Source organism: Rosa rugosa, chromosome 1, assembly GCF_958449725.1.
Source record: "Rosa rugosa chromosome 1, drRosRugo1.1, whole genome shotgun sequence".
NCBI lineage: Eukaryota > Viridiplantae > Streptophyta > Magnoliopsida > Rosales > Rosaceae > Rosa > Rosa rugosa.
Genome location: NC_084820.1, coordinates 48,799,120 through 48,812,299, shown reverse-complemented (window position 1 = coordinate 48,812,299; position 13,180 = coordinate 48,799,120). Strand labels below are relative to the sequence as shown.

Below are 13,180 nucleotides of genomic sequence, written 5' to 3'. Positions count from 1 at the left end.
TTTGCAATTCAAACTCGGGCCATCTTTTTTATAAAGAAAAAAGTCACTAGACTATGGATATAATCTACAAAATCTAATAGATGAGGTTTTGTTAAGGGAGTTGATAATTGAACTACATAGATTATCATTATGGATGCTTATGTCAAACTAAACAACAAATTACTAGAATCAAAATAATTCCAAAACATATTCATCATTTTTTTGAACGAATATCATATCGATATATTAATAACTCAAGCCAGAAAGGGTCATTACATATCCTCCCTTTACCATCAAGGGGTAGATAAAGAGTTTGTGGTAGTAGCACAGTGATACATAGATTATGTCCAATCATTTGACGATTCCATGCTCATAAAGGGAGCCTATAGACTATTAACTACTAGTCTACTACATAGTAAATAGGCAGATTAAACTAGACTCGATGACGCTCACTACAAAACTAGAAGCATAGCTCCCTAACAAAGTAGGGAATTATTGTAACTAAAAGGACTAAACTAAAACAGCAAGCCCAATGGGAACCCACAAAGAGAGTCCACGCCCAAACTTTAACAAAAGTGGCCCAAACCCTAGGCCCAGTCACGTCTCCTCCGAACGGGTCATAGCACGCCAGCAGGCAGCAGCACTGTGAGCCCTGGAAAAAAAAGTGTCGAGCTTAGCGACGATCGTGCGATAAATTATTCAACGATCTCGGTAAACGTGGTGACGCTCGAGAAAATTTTTGAGAATTTTCACAAAGTGAAATCTTAAATTTAGGAGTTGGATAATAAAGTACACGACATGATGAGTTCGTGGAAATTTTTGGAGAATTTTCCGGATAACCAAGCTATTTATAGCGATTTTCCGAACTTTTGGGATTTTGGGAAATTAATTTAAGAAAGAGAAACAAGTGGCGCAATCCTAGCCATCTACATTTTCCACCGCTTGATCCTAGCCATCTACCTTTTTCACCGCTTGATCCTAGCCGTCCATTGTTAATTGGACAAGTCTATATAAGGCTGTGAACAGTGGGAAGAACAAGAAGAATCGAGAGAGAGGGAGAGCTCGGTGCTCTCTGACCCGAGACGCAGCACGACCCGAGAGAGAGACCGACCGGAACTTCCACGTCCGGCCACCCCACGTCGGCACGCTGCCACCCACGTCTTCGTCTCTGCGTCGCCTACCTCCCTGTAGCCTCTGATCGTCCATGCATCAACTGTGAACGGAGAATCGACGGCTAGAAGCTCCGAGACTTCTCCGGCGAGTTCTGCAATTTTCGGGGATTCCGGCCATCATCTGGGCTATAATTGGTATGAAACTTCGTCTCCTCGTCATGTTCTACATGCCTGTGTAATTAGTTTTCAAAATGGATTGACAATTTCGTTTCTGGGTTCATCTCGGTCCTGCCGTGTTCTTCAGCGCCGGCGACTTTTCCGGCATTTCTGGTCTGGGTTTCGGCTTCAGTTGCAGCTCTAGACGAGAGATTGTGAAGCTTTCTGGGTTGTAGCATGAGGGATCATCAGCTCATCACTTTCCCGGTCCCGGCAGTGCTTTGGGCTCGGTTGCAGTCGACTTCCGAAGGTATAATTCGACTTCTTGAGTGGAAGTTTGGTTCTTGTTGGGTAAATCGGAATCTATTGCTGGTATTGAAACTTTGGAATCGATTGTTTGTGTGTGCAATGAACTGTGGAGTTGTGGTGGAGCTCGGGTTGTTTGGGTTGTGTGTTTAGTTTGTTAAGTTGTTGTAGTTAGCAAGCTGGAATATATTTTGACTTGAAAGTGGTTGCATTGTTGAATGGGTATTATGTTGCATGTTTGAATTGTGGCTGTTGCGATAAGAAATTATGAATTGGTTGTGGAATAATCGAAAAATGGTCAAGTTATGAAGCTTGGGTGTCCTTAGTAATTTTGAGTACACCTTGTATGAAAATTTGAAAGTATGGGTGTCCATGGTAATTCTATCAGAATTGCTATCCGACGAAATTTGAGTTAGAAATAAAGTTGAGTGTTGAAGTGATAACAAGTAGAGAGAAAAGAAAGTAATATATATTGGGTGGTCTTGGTAAATCGGGTGCACTCAATATATGTTTGGTCGATATCGTAACTTCAAGTGAATGTTCGATAATTTAGGTAATTATCGAACCTATCTCGATTGGTCAAATGTGGTCAAACTGGTCAATGTTGGTCAAACTAAGAATGTCGGTCAAGTAGTGGTCAAAAGGGTCAATCCTGGTCAAACCAAGAAAGGTTGGTTTGGACGATATATTAATCGTCGAGATTTCCTATAATTGTTCAAAAGATATTAACTATTGAAATGTCGGAATCTAGGACTCCAACTACCCGAGGAACAGAAGGTTCGCGACTCTCGGAGTACGTGAGGGAAAGCATCGGAATCCAGGTAGGGATTCAGGACTCTCCTCGATTAGTTGTTTTCTTATATATTGTGTTAAAATGATGCATGTAAAGTGATGTGGCTTGGTTAAGTTAAAATGCAAAGCATACTAACCAAACCGTATGAGGAATGTGATGGCTTGAGAGCGAAGGGGGCACTGACTTCCCTGGGTTCGATCCCCTAAACCTCCGGAGGGTTAGCTACACCGGTCGGATAATGAGCGATCGCAAAGATGACCTGATTCCGTGTGTGTAGCTAGGTAGCGGACGCTCTCGCTACGCTTACCCGGTTTACAAATTAGTTGAGGTAAGGTCGTGTAGTGGGTCTATGGGACCGGCCATCGGGTAAGATTCAGCGCGCATGTTTACTTGAGTATCTTGCATCGATTTTCGAGTCAGAAAGCATTTTATAAAGTTTGTTGTTCTTTTAAATACTTGGTTTAAGCATGTTTTCATACTGGAGCGCTCCAAATATTTATTTGTGATTTTCAAACCTAGTCGGGTTAGAGTTCCTATTGAGCAGCGAGGACGAAAGCTCACCCCTACAACAGTATGGATTCAGGTACTGTGCACTGGTGACGGGATAGTGGCGGATGGAGCTGGGTGTGCAGCAAGTTCGGTAAACCCTTGTCTGGAGTTTGATCTAAATCCTTTTTCTAGAACTTCGTGTTTCGGAGCTTGTTGCTATCTAGCCTCGTGTCAAATACAGTTGAATTCTCTTTCATTGAAATTCATACCTCGTGTGAGTCTTTACCCAAGCTTGCTGCCAACCAGTACTCGCGCCTCCACCACCAAAGCCTAGATGTCGTCGACGATCCAAAAGTCACCAACGTAGGAAAACATCAGAAAATCCGAACCCAAATCGGGTTGAAACACCCGAGCATCCAATGCCATGATAGTCTCAGAGCCGGCGACGCCAAAGGAGCGATGAAGACCGAGCCATCTAGAAGATGTGACAACAACCTAGTACCAAAAAACGCACCGGAATCCGACGCCAAGCTAGTCCATCAAACTCCGATCGCAACCCCCTTCTGAGTTCCTCTGAGCACTAGTATCACAACTCCCGTCTGGCAACAAGCTGCACAACATCGGAGAGGCCAGGGGCCGGCCCAGACATCGGGCTGCTGCCAGACGTGAGCAGCTTGTAGAAAGACTACTTCTGATCTTAGGTGGTTAGGGTTTTTAAAACATAGGTTATTGACTGCAGAGTACTTTAAACAAGTTCTGTGTAATTTTATAAACATATTCATCATTGTAACCACTCCACTCTATTTTATGTAGAATAAATTTCATCATCATGTATATATGTAGCATATGAGCATATCACATGAAAACCTTTTCTTTGTTTTGGACAAGTTTAACTTGTAATTAAGAGAAGCCCTTCTGTGAACCCAAAAGTAAAACATACAGATATGTAATTATTTACACATGCAGTACGCACAAAATGTAATGCTCACATTTATTTTCGCCTGGAAGATCTCCATCGTAAATCTGCACCACTCCACGTTGTTTGCTGTTCTTTCTCTTCCTCCTATAATAAACCATGAAAATGCACACTGCAACGACCAGCACTAGTACAGCGCCTGTCGCAGCCCCAGCGATCAGTCGGCGGAAGTTCCTTTTGATACTGGAAGCGTCATCGATGGCGCTAGTGACCTTGATTCATATCCTGTTTCGGGAGGTGGAGGGGAAGATTCATATGGGCTCTCAGGAGGTGAAGGTGGAGATTCATAGTCTCTGTAATTAGGTGCCTCCTCCGGTGACGACATAGCAATAATCTTGATAAAAAAGAAGTGATGGTTAGGATTAAGATAGGCTTAGTTTTCTTATAGGATGTTGTGTTGTATAATGATCAAAGTGGCGAAATTATTCCAGTTGGTGGATTTAATACACGTACCACCGGCGATGGAGCTTTAGAGATGGGTGTTCCTATTCTCTGAAGATATATATGGCCGGCCGGCGATGGAAACAGTTTGTTAATGTGTCTACATTACCATACCACCTTGGAGTTATGAGTTTATGTTTTCATAATTAGCATAGATCAAGACTAGACCAAATTAAAGACCACATTTTGATTAGCTAGCTAGAAGCGAATTCGAAGTGGCAATAATTATTCTTATATATGTGGATGATCGAAAGGCATCCTTCACTTAACAATACTATATATTCTATGACAAATGGATTCAAAAATAAGAAAGCAAATATCACGATTGCAATAGCCATTTACTTGTGTAAGACGTGCATGTTTCATGTTCCTGACGTACTTTTTCTCCCCTGAATGTTTTTGGATCAATTGTTTGTGTCGTTTGTGCGTTGTTTCATGTTCTGACAAGCTATGTTACTCTTACAAGCACGAATTGGTACGTGATTGAGCGATGGAATCAATTGGTAGTCGTGAATATAGTTATTACGGGGTTGTGGTTGCTGAGTCTAGGTTCGATTGTTATGCTTTATGCGACTATCGTGTGCATACCTTCTATTAATCTTGCAAAACTAGTTACTATCACAATGTTAGAACACAACATATATACATATAACTTTTTTGGGGCCGTGACCACTTACCCGATTTTAGGTTAAAAATTGCCCACTTACTCCACTAAGAGTTTTTTAACCCCATTTACCCAATCCAACAACTATTGACAGTTTTAACCTTATTTTAATTATTAAATTACAATCATCTCTCTCTCTCTCTCTCACACACACATTTGCTTCCTCACCCAGACCACCGCCGTCAAGCCCTAGGCCTCGTAGCTTCCATCACCGCCGGCTACCAATGGGAATTTCTCGGCCATCACCGCCGCACTCCATAGTCGATCCTATGCCTCCATCGTCGCCGTCGTCATGCTCGTCTGCTGCAACAAGCTCGGCGACTTCTCGATCTCGTAATTGGATTCGACAACTTGTTGGGGTCGTAGACAGAGAGGAAGGAGAGTCCGGAGATGGCGCCGAGGAGGTAGGATTCGGATCGGGCTTGGACGGCGAGGCCGGAGTTGTTGGTGGTGTCGGCGTCGAACCAGAGGACGGGGACTTGTGGCGGAGGTCGAGGAGGAGGGCGATGTGGCCCTAGCAGTCGCCGGCGAAGAGGAGGAGGTGGCAGTTGGAAGGATTGGTTGAGAAAAGTCCCGGCCGGGGGGGGGGGGGGGTTGCTGAAGCTTGCTCCGATTTGGTGGCCAAAGCAAATTTCTGGGTGGCTTTTTTTTTTTTTTTTTTTTGGAGAATGAGATAGTCTTCTTCTGTTTCTATCTCTCTGAAGTGTTCCAGGATGGAGGTGTTGGCAACAATTGATGGAGGTGTCGGTTTGTTTTCACCGCCTCCGTGAAAACTCGAAACAAAACAAATATAAAAATTACTGGGGGGCAATAATAAAATTATTTATTTGGATAAACCTCCGAAAGCTTTCAAAATTCAAAACATCTTCATTTTTCACTAATTATTGATCCCCAATAAACTTGTTATTGAGGAGCAATAATATGTTTATTCCTCAATAACAAGTTTATTGGGGGACAATAATATGATTATTTTGGGGCAATAATATGATTACTAGGTATTATTGGGGGGGTAATAAAATCAGACGCCGGAATCCGGTCACCGGTCCCGGTAGCCGGATTAGGGATTTCGGTCACCGGTCGCCGGAGTCCCGTCACCGGAGTCCGCGGCCGGCCACTGGTCACCGGAGTCCGGCAAGGTCTCCTATCACTTCTCTCTCTAAGTGACAAAGAAGGAGAGGGCAAAATTGTCCCAAAAATAAACAAAAAAGAATAAAAAAAAAAACTTAATTGGGTAATAGGGAAATAATCTCTTAGAGTGTTTGGGTAAGTGGGCAATCTCTTAGAGTGTTTGGGTAAGTGGGCAATCTCTTAGAGTGTTTGGGTAAGTGAGCAATTTTTAAGCTAAAATTGGGTAAATGATCATTTCCCCAACTTTTTTAGTAAGGGTTTTCGCAATTTTTAATTTTGATTGCTTTAATGTAAGGTGTTCAAAGAGCTTTCACTTGTAAGTTTTTATTTTTCGCATAAAAAATATTAAAAAAATTTGAATATCGTCATTTCGACAACACAAAATATATTTCCATAAATGAAACTGTTTTTGAGGTAAAAAAATTTCATAAATTAATATGACCCTGGATCATGGCCAAAGAATAGTACAAGATAGACTATTCTAAATAGACAATGTAAGCTCTGAGTAGTCTATGCTAACAAATTCAACTCGCCTTGTAGGCAAACTATTCTATCTAACTCTACTACGCCAAGCACGTTATTGTGGTACGAGAGAGCAAGATACTTCTACAAAGGTTTATAGAGAAGCTTCTACTAGCTAGTATATACAAAATCTAACTAAAGCATCTAGGCTAAAAACCCAATGACCCAAAACCTGAGACCAAGCCCAAAAGCCAAGTCCCAGGCAAAACCCAAGCTAGCAGGGGGATGAAGACCATGCACCTCCTGCCAAGCCGTTGCCGCCACCGCCAAGCTTTCCGATGGCTGGCCTTTCCAACACTACATCAGACCGGAATCCTGCAAGTGCCGCTGCCTCTCTTCTTCAAACTCGCCTGGCCGGAAGAAGCAATAATTAGTTACGACTAGAACCAATCCGGAAAAGCCCGATCAGAATGCTGACACACCTTCACCATAGGTCAACCGTCTATCAACCTGATTCCAAATAGCCGAAACCCACTGAATCGTTGCAACCCGAGAGCGACACGGATCACCGATGTCGATCCGCCGCTGACACACTGCAACCCGCATCTCATGTACTCCACAAACACCACCACGACTGCACAGACCCCCCTCCAAGAGCCTTCTCACCCAACCAAGGCCGGCGCTAGACGCGATCGTTCACGGCCGCCGATGTGCACGAAACCCTAAAGGCTAGGGTTCCTCTAGTTTCGCCGCTATGCACTATTGTGTATATATTATGTTTCTATTTAATTGTAATGTATGCGTATGCAAAATTGTTTCCATAAATGAAACCGTTGATCTTTAAGACACCTTTTTATTATTCAACTCAATCTGTAAAATTTTATCCATATTAAAACTATTTGGTCATCAAAAATTGTAAAATTATTAAGAGTAGTGCTACAGATCCCAAAAAATTATACCAAATATGAATCCCAAATGACGTGGTAGCTGCCACATAATCTATTTTGACTTGCTAATTTCTAATGTGTAAATAAAATTAATTTCTTTGAGGATCTAATATAATGTTTTAATTCAAAACCCTAATATCCACACACTGGCAGTATTTTTCTTGACTTGAGTTTAGAGTTGTAGAAAAGCCATTTCTATCCAGGTTACTTCTTTCCAGTGCATCTCCGCTTTCGAATATCAAATGGGACATATCTGTATTTGATCATGTGTAGGATTTGTCGTTTCATTGTGAGGACAAATAGCATAATCCAGTAGCATTTCAATATTGGCCAGAAAACAGGCACATCCAACACAACGATAAAGGTCATGATAAATGCAATAAGGAAAGCCTTTGTGATGGAATACCAGAACTTAAACTCCGAGAGGCGGCGAACGAAAGGCCTGAACTCATCAGAACCTTTGGTAGGCAATAAAGCCCCATCCAAAGCTTCAATTTCCCAGTCCATCTTTGGTGAGAAGAACCCAATCAAGAGGTTCAAGACGTAGATTCCAAGTCTTTAAGAAAAATACTACTGAAGAAGAACCCAATCTTTGTTTATTTCCTCTTTAAGAAAAATATAATTTTGCATAGAACATATACCATGTGGAAATTATAAGTGATGATATGGCATGTGCCACGTCATTTGGGATCTTATTTTGGTACAAATTTTTGGGATCTCTAGCATTTTTCAATTATTAAACTAATAGAGAGACCGCCAGATATATATAGCTGATCGAAGTGAGAAAACTTGTAAAAATGTTTTATAATTTAGCCCAAATTTTGCTGGATCCATGTATTAAAGGAGGAGCCTATGAGTGACTATAATTAAAGGGTGTGCGAATTTTTTTTAGAAGTGCGGAAGTTCTTATTGGAAAAGGCATGTGTATATGTATGTTTTTCAATAAGATCACATAATTATAACTATAATTATGTAAGAGAAGCTTCTACGACAACTAAATTAGAGATTCTTACATAGGGCAAACGTACCACATGGCGGTGGGGCAGCCCAATCAAAATTCAGAAAATTTTAAGTGTGTTCCTAAAATATCCTGACTTATTAAAGTAAAATATCCAATACACCTCCTTGCATATTCATTGATTAGACAGCCCTACCAGCCATATGGTACGTTTGCCCTACATAAGAATTTCTCGCTTCAAAGAATCGAAATTATAAAGAGCACACTTATATATGAAGAGATCCTGTTATCTTGAAGATCGATCATGTGATCACATGAGAGCATAAACCATAGAGTTAATTTCACACACGAAGAATATGGAATAAATTAGAAATAGGAGGCGAGTCTTTTAATATCTCCAACTGTGGACTGCCACGGAGTGCAACAAGATCGATGTGATCAATGTGAATCGCATATAGTTTTGCTTATGATCGATCATGATATGATGTTTGAACCATAACAATTAAAGGGGCAGGGCAGAGGTCCTCTTTGCTACGCAGCTAGATATATGGATTCTTGTGATAAAATAGTATTCAATAAATATGAAAATTTGATTGAAATTACACTGATGTGATTTAAAAGCTAGTTTTGTAAATAGTGTCTTGCTAAATTCTAAACTCTCTCACAAGAAGAAACCTAAGTGTTCTGTGTATATATCCCATTTAGGTTTGATAACTTCAAGACACTCCATACTCATTTGAAGATAATGTAATTAGATTGTTTTAGTCATTGTTTCAGTTAAAAAAACACTTCTTTGTTGTAAATATTATTATCTATGTGGATATCCACGTAAATACTCATTAGTTATGTACTTTGACGTAAACCCTACCTCTATATAAAGGAGGCTAATGAGACTGAATGAGAACACTTCTACTTCCTCCCGACTATTCTCTCTATATTCTCTCCACTTTATAACACGTTATCAGCACGCTCTGCTCTAAAAGAGTTCTTTCTTATAAACTCTATGATGATCAAAGAGTTCTTGGTGCAATGTTGTTACTTCTAACCAAGATTCATGATCTACGAGTTTTACTTATTTGTTTTTCTATTGATATGATTTCCTTTTTAAAATCATGAGGATGAGTACATACATATTGGGTGATGCAATTTTAAAAATCACCGAGAACTTTATGTAGTTTTGATAAGAGCATATTTATGCGATGTTAATAGCGTTAATCTCCATACTTTCTTTGTTAGTTTAGTGTATTTTCTAGTTATTTACTTTGTTTATTTGTTTTATAGGTATCTTGGAGTAAAGAAGAAGAAAAGAAGTAAAAGAGGGATTGAAAAGCAAAATCGGGAAATCTGCCTGTGCAGATCAGTTAACTTCGACAGAGCACTGAGACCAGCTCAGAACGATCCAGAGGATGATCTTTATATTGATGGATAGCCTCGGATGTCTAGTTTCAGAATCTTTTTACGGCTCATCAATATCATTTTTCTAGAGGAAGTTATGGCCGATTTAGTACAAGAGGTCAGGCTGAGCGTGAATCTGAGGTTGGACGGGAATTTATGTTTCGAGGCCCAAATCACACCAAGAAGCCCGAGGACGAGTTTGTGCTTCATATTCCGACTTATGATGGACAAATGGCACGATGTGAATGGTTAGAATAAGTCATCAAGTTCAAGAGCCAATAGGAAAACTCCACCTAAGCACGTGAACCCTAATTCTTTTAGGTTTTGGATTTCCTAACCTCTAAGCATATAAAAGGAGATCAATCTGCAGCAGCTCTCTCTCTCTCTTCTTCTTCCTCCCTTTTTCATTATTTTGTGATTTTGGTTCCAATTATGTGTAACTAAATTTTCAGTAGTTAGGGGGCAGTTGAAGCCCCTAGACATGATCCATAACATACTTTGACATTCAATTTGTTTTCTAATTAATAAAGTTGAGGTTTTGTTTACCGTATTTCTCATTGATGAATTCTATGTTTGTATGCTTTGGAGGCCTACTTAGTATGCATGCTAGGGTTCTAATACTTTGATTGTTTGATGCCTGGATCGATAGTTGGATTCCTCAAATTATCTAGAGAAGTAATTGGTAGTTTTCACTAGCAAGTAAACAAAACCCTAGGTTTAGCAAGGCTCTAAGTTATTTGCGATGCCTAGTGATTGCTCAAACTCTTTTCAAACTTAATGATCTCTGCATGTTTAATCTAATAAACGTACCTTTAGGTTGCATTGCTTGGGAATAGTCTAGGTGTAGAGCACTTCCTGCCTAGCGTACAAAGTAAGAAAGGGTAATAGGTTGTGTTCAAGCGGACTGAGCCAATCTGAGTGTCTTCAACTAAGTTAATTGGTAGAAAATTGGACAAAGTGTGTTGTGTGTGATTGTTGGGGGTGGATACTTCCTTCCTAGCTAGTTTCATCATCTTGATATCAACCAATCTCAAATCTGTCTCACACTACTAGAATAACTTAATCAGACGACAGCCATCAGACGACACATGAATTTTTGCTGTCGTCTGAGTTAGTCAGACGACAGATTTTTTAAACCTGTCGTCTAACATCTACTCATCCAACACATGAACCTTTGGTATATTTGAGAGATTTCAGACAACACTAACAAGAATATGTGTCGTCTGAAAAAAGAAAAAAAACTAATTTATATTTATTTTTTTCCCACTCAAAACACTCAAAGCCTTTGTGAAAAACACCTGTTTCCCTCCCTTAGCTAAAATTTTAGGTCACTCTCCCTCCCAAATTGCTCTCGGCCTCCCTCTGACTCAATAAAATTTTAGGTCACTCTCCCTGCTCCCAAATTGCTCTCGGCCTCCCGCTGACTCAGTATCGCGCTCAATCCCCCTCACCATCGCTCTCACCCTTAATCCCCCTCACCCTCTCAACCTCATCGACCCTCGCTCTCAACCTCGCTCTCACTCTCAGCGGCTTTTTCTTACTTGAAGCTCTGATACAACAAGCTCAGCATATAATTTGTAGAAGTAAGGAGATCGAAACGAAGAAGGAAGAGATCGGCAAACTAATTGCAGACCCACTCAGGCAACGATTAAAGCAGAGAGAAGACTCTAGTGTGAAATAGGAGCAACTGGAGTTCGAGAAAGCTGTCAAAGGAGCAAATCAAGGTCCAATTTCATCGCTTTAAGTATCCAATTTCTGAAATTTCCAATTGGGTTTCTCGATTTTGATTGTTGTTGAAAACCTAATTGCATGCAGTTCTGTTTATTGCTTCTGGAGACGACGATACGATTAAGTGCAGAAGCGGTGGGCTTAACTCTCCTCTCCATTTTGCTGCAGCTAAAGGGCACAACGAGGTCGTTTTGGGTTTTCTTTTTTTCTTTTTATGGGTTTGCTTCCCATTTGAAATTGATGATCGTTTGGTTTTTCTGATTTTGGTTCTTTTCTGGCTTTGATTCAGATTATTTCATTGCTTTTGGAGAATGGAGCTGATGTAAACTCCAGAAATTGATGTGGGCAGGTATGATACTTGGTGTTGTCCTATACTTGTAGTTGTGAGTTTGTTTATTTGATTTTGAGCATTCCAGTCTCTGTTTGAGTTAATTCTGAGATGTGGGTAGTTAGAAAGATTGTAACTTTGTGTGGTTTGATGCATAAATTGGGACCTGGAATTGAAAATTGAAGATCATGATGTGATAATTGGACTCATGCCTTGTAGTTTGCTGCTTGTGTTTGTGAGTTATGTGATGTATATATGCCTTGTGGACTTATGGAGCTGATGTAAATTCCAGAAATTACTGTGGGCAGGTATGATACTTGATTCAAATTCGGATATTGCTGTTTCTTATTTATTGGGTTTCTGAAATCAATTGATACTTTGAATTTTGAAATTGGATGGTTGCTACTTTGAATTTTGAAATTGGATTGTTGCTGCAATTGTTCATGTTTGTAAGTCTGGAATTCCTCTTGTTTCTTAATAGTTAAAACTCAAGTAGCCATTAAGAGTGTACTCGTCCATTCTCTATTTTCCTACTGTTTGGTTATCGAGTACTTCATTTTGATTCTTGTATACTATTATGTTTTATTTAACAGAGATCTGCGGTACCACTTGTCAAGCCTCATAATTTCGTGCACGCTGATGATTATTTGGTTTTGGAGGATGAAAGTGGAAGAGTTAAGCTTGCTGGGACCGTGCTTTCACCATCTGTATATGTAACAGGTATGTGTCGTCACTTCTGGACTAAAGAGAGAAATAAACTCCCATTTTGTATTTTTTTCAGTGTTGAATCTTGTTTTTGCCCGTGGTTGTTTAACTCACTAGTAGTTACAATTGCTTTCTTTTGGACATTAAGATTAAATCTGTATGTCGGGTCCTCGAGGAAGCATTATAACTTTGATCGCATGTTTGTGACATTAATTGAACTGTCCATTTTGATCTGGAAGAGTAAATTTGCTTGACATTATAATACCAATTCACTAAGTTTCAAGCATGCTCATTTTACATTGACGCGCTGATAGGGAATATTGTTGGCTTGCACGGAAAAGAGACCGGTGCAGGTGAATTCTTAGTACTAGATGTTCTCGAGGCTGGCTTACCACCCCAGATTGAGTGTTATCCTTTCACAGATAGGGATCCCTTCCTGATGGAGAAATCTTGGGTGTCATCATTATTGTTCTTACTTCTGGATATATCATTTTACTTATTAATCTAAATAAATGTTATTTGCCAAAAACATACTTTATTTTTTTTTCTCTCTCATACCTAATTCTTAATTGATTTTACAACTTATCAACTCGATCAGCTTTTAAACCATAGA

The 13,180-nt window shown here is 40.0% G+C and overlaps 2 long non-coding RNA genes across 2 annotated transcripts; both read left to right on the top strand.

Moving 5' to 3' along the window:
• The first annotated feature begins 1,010 nt into the window (after positions 1-1,010).
• LOC133739803 (uncharacterized) lies at positions 1,011-3,149 on the top strand. The gene is made up of 3 exons (XR_009860829.1): positions 1,011-1,286; positions 1,396-1,557; positions 2,305-3,149. It is a non-coding gene; the product is annotated as an uncharacterized LOC133739803 (long non-coding RNA).
• Positions 3,150-11,608: 8,459 nt separating this feature from the next.
• LOC133739796 (uncharacterized) lies at positions 11,609-12,973 on the top strand. The gene is made up of 5 exons (XR_009860824.1): positions 11,609-11,719; positions 11,824-11,883; positions 12,048-12,170; positions 12,456-12,582; positions 12,882-12,973. It is a non-coding gene; the product is annotated as an uncharacterized LOC133739796 (long non-coding RNA).
• The last annotated feature ends 207 nt before the right edge of the window (positions 12,974-13,180 follow it).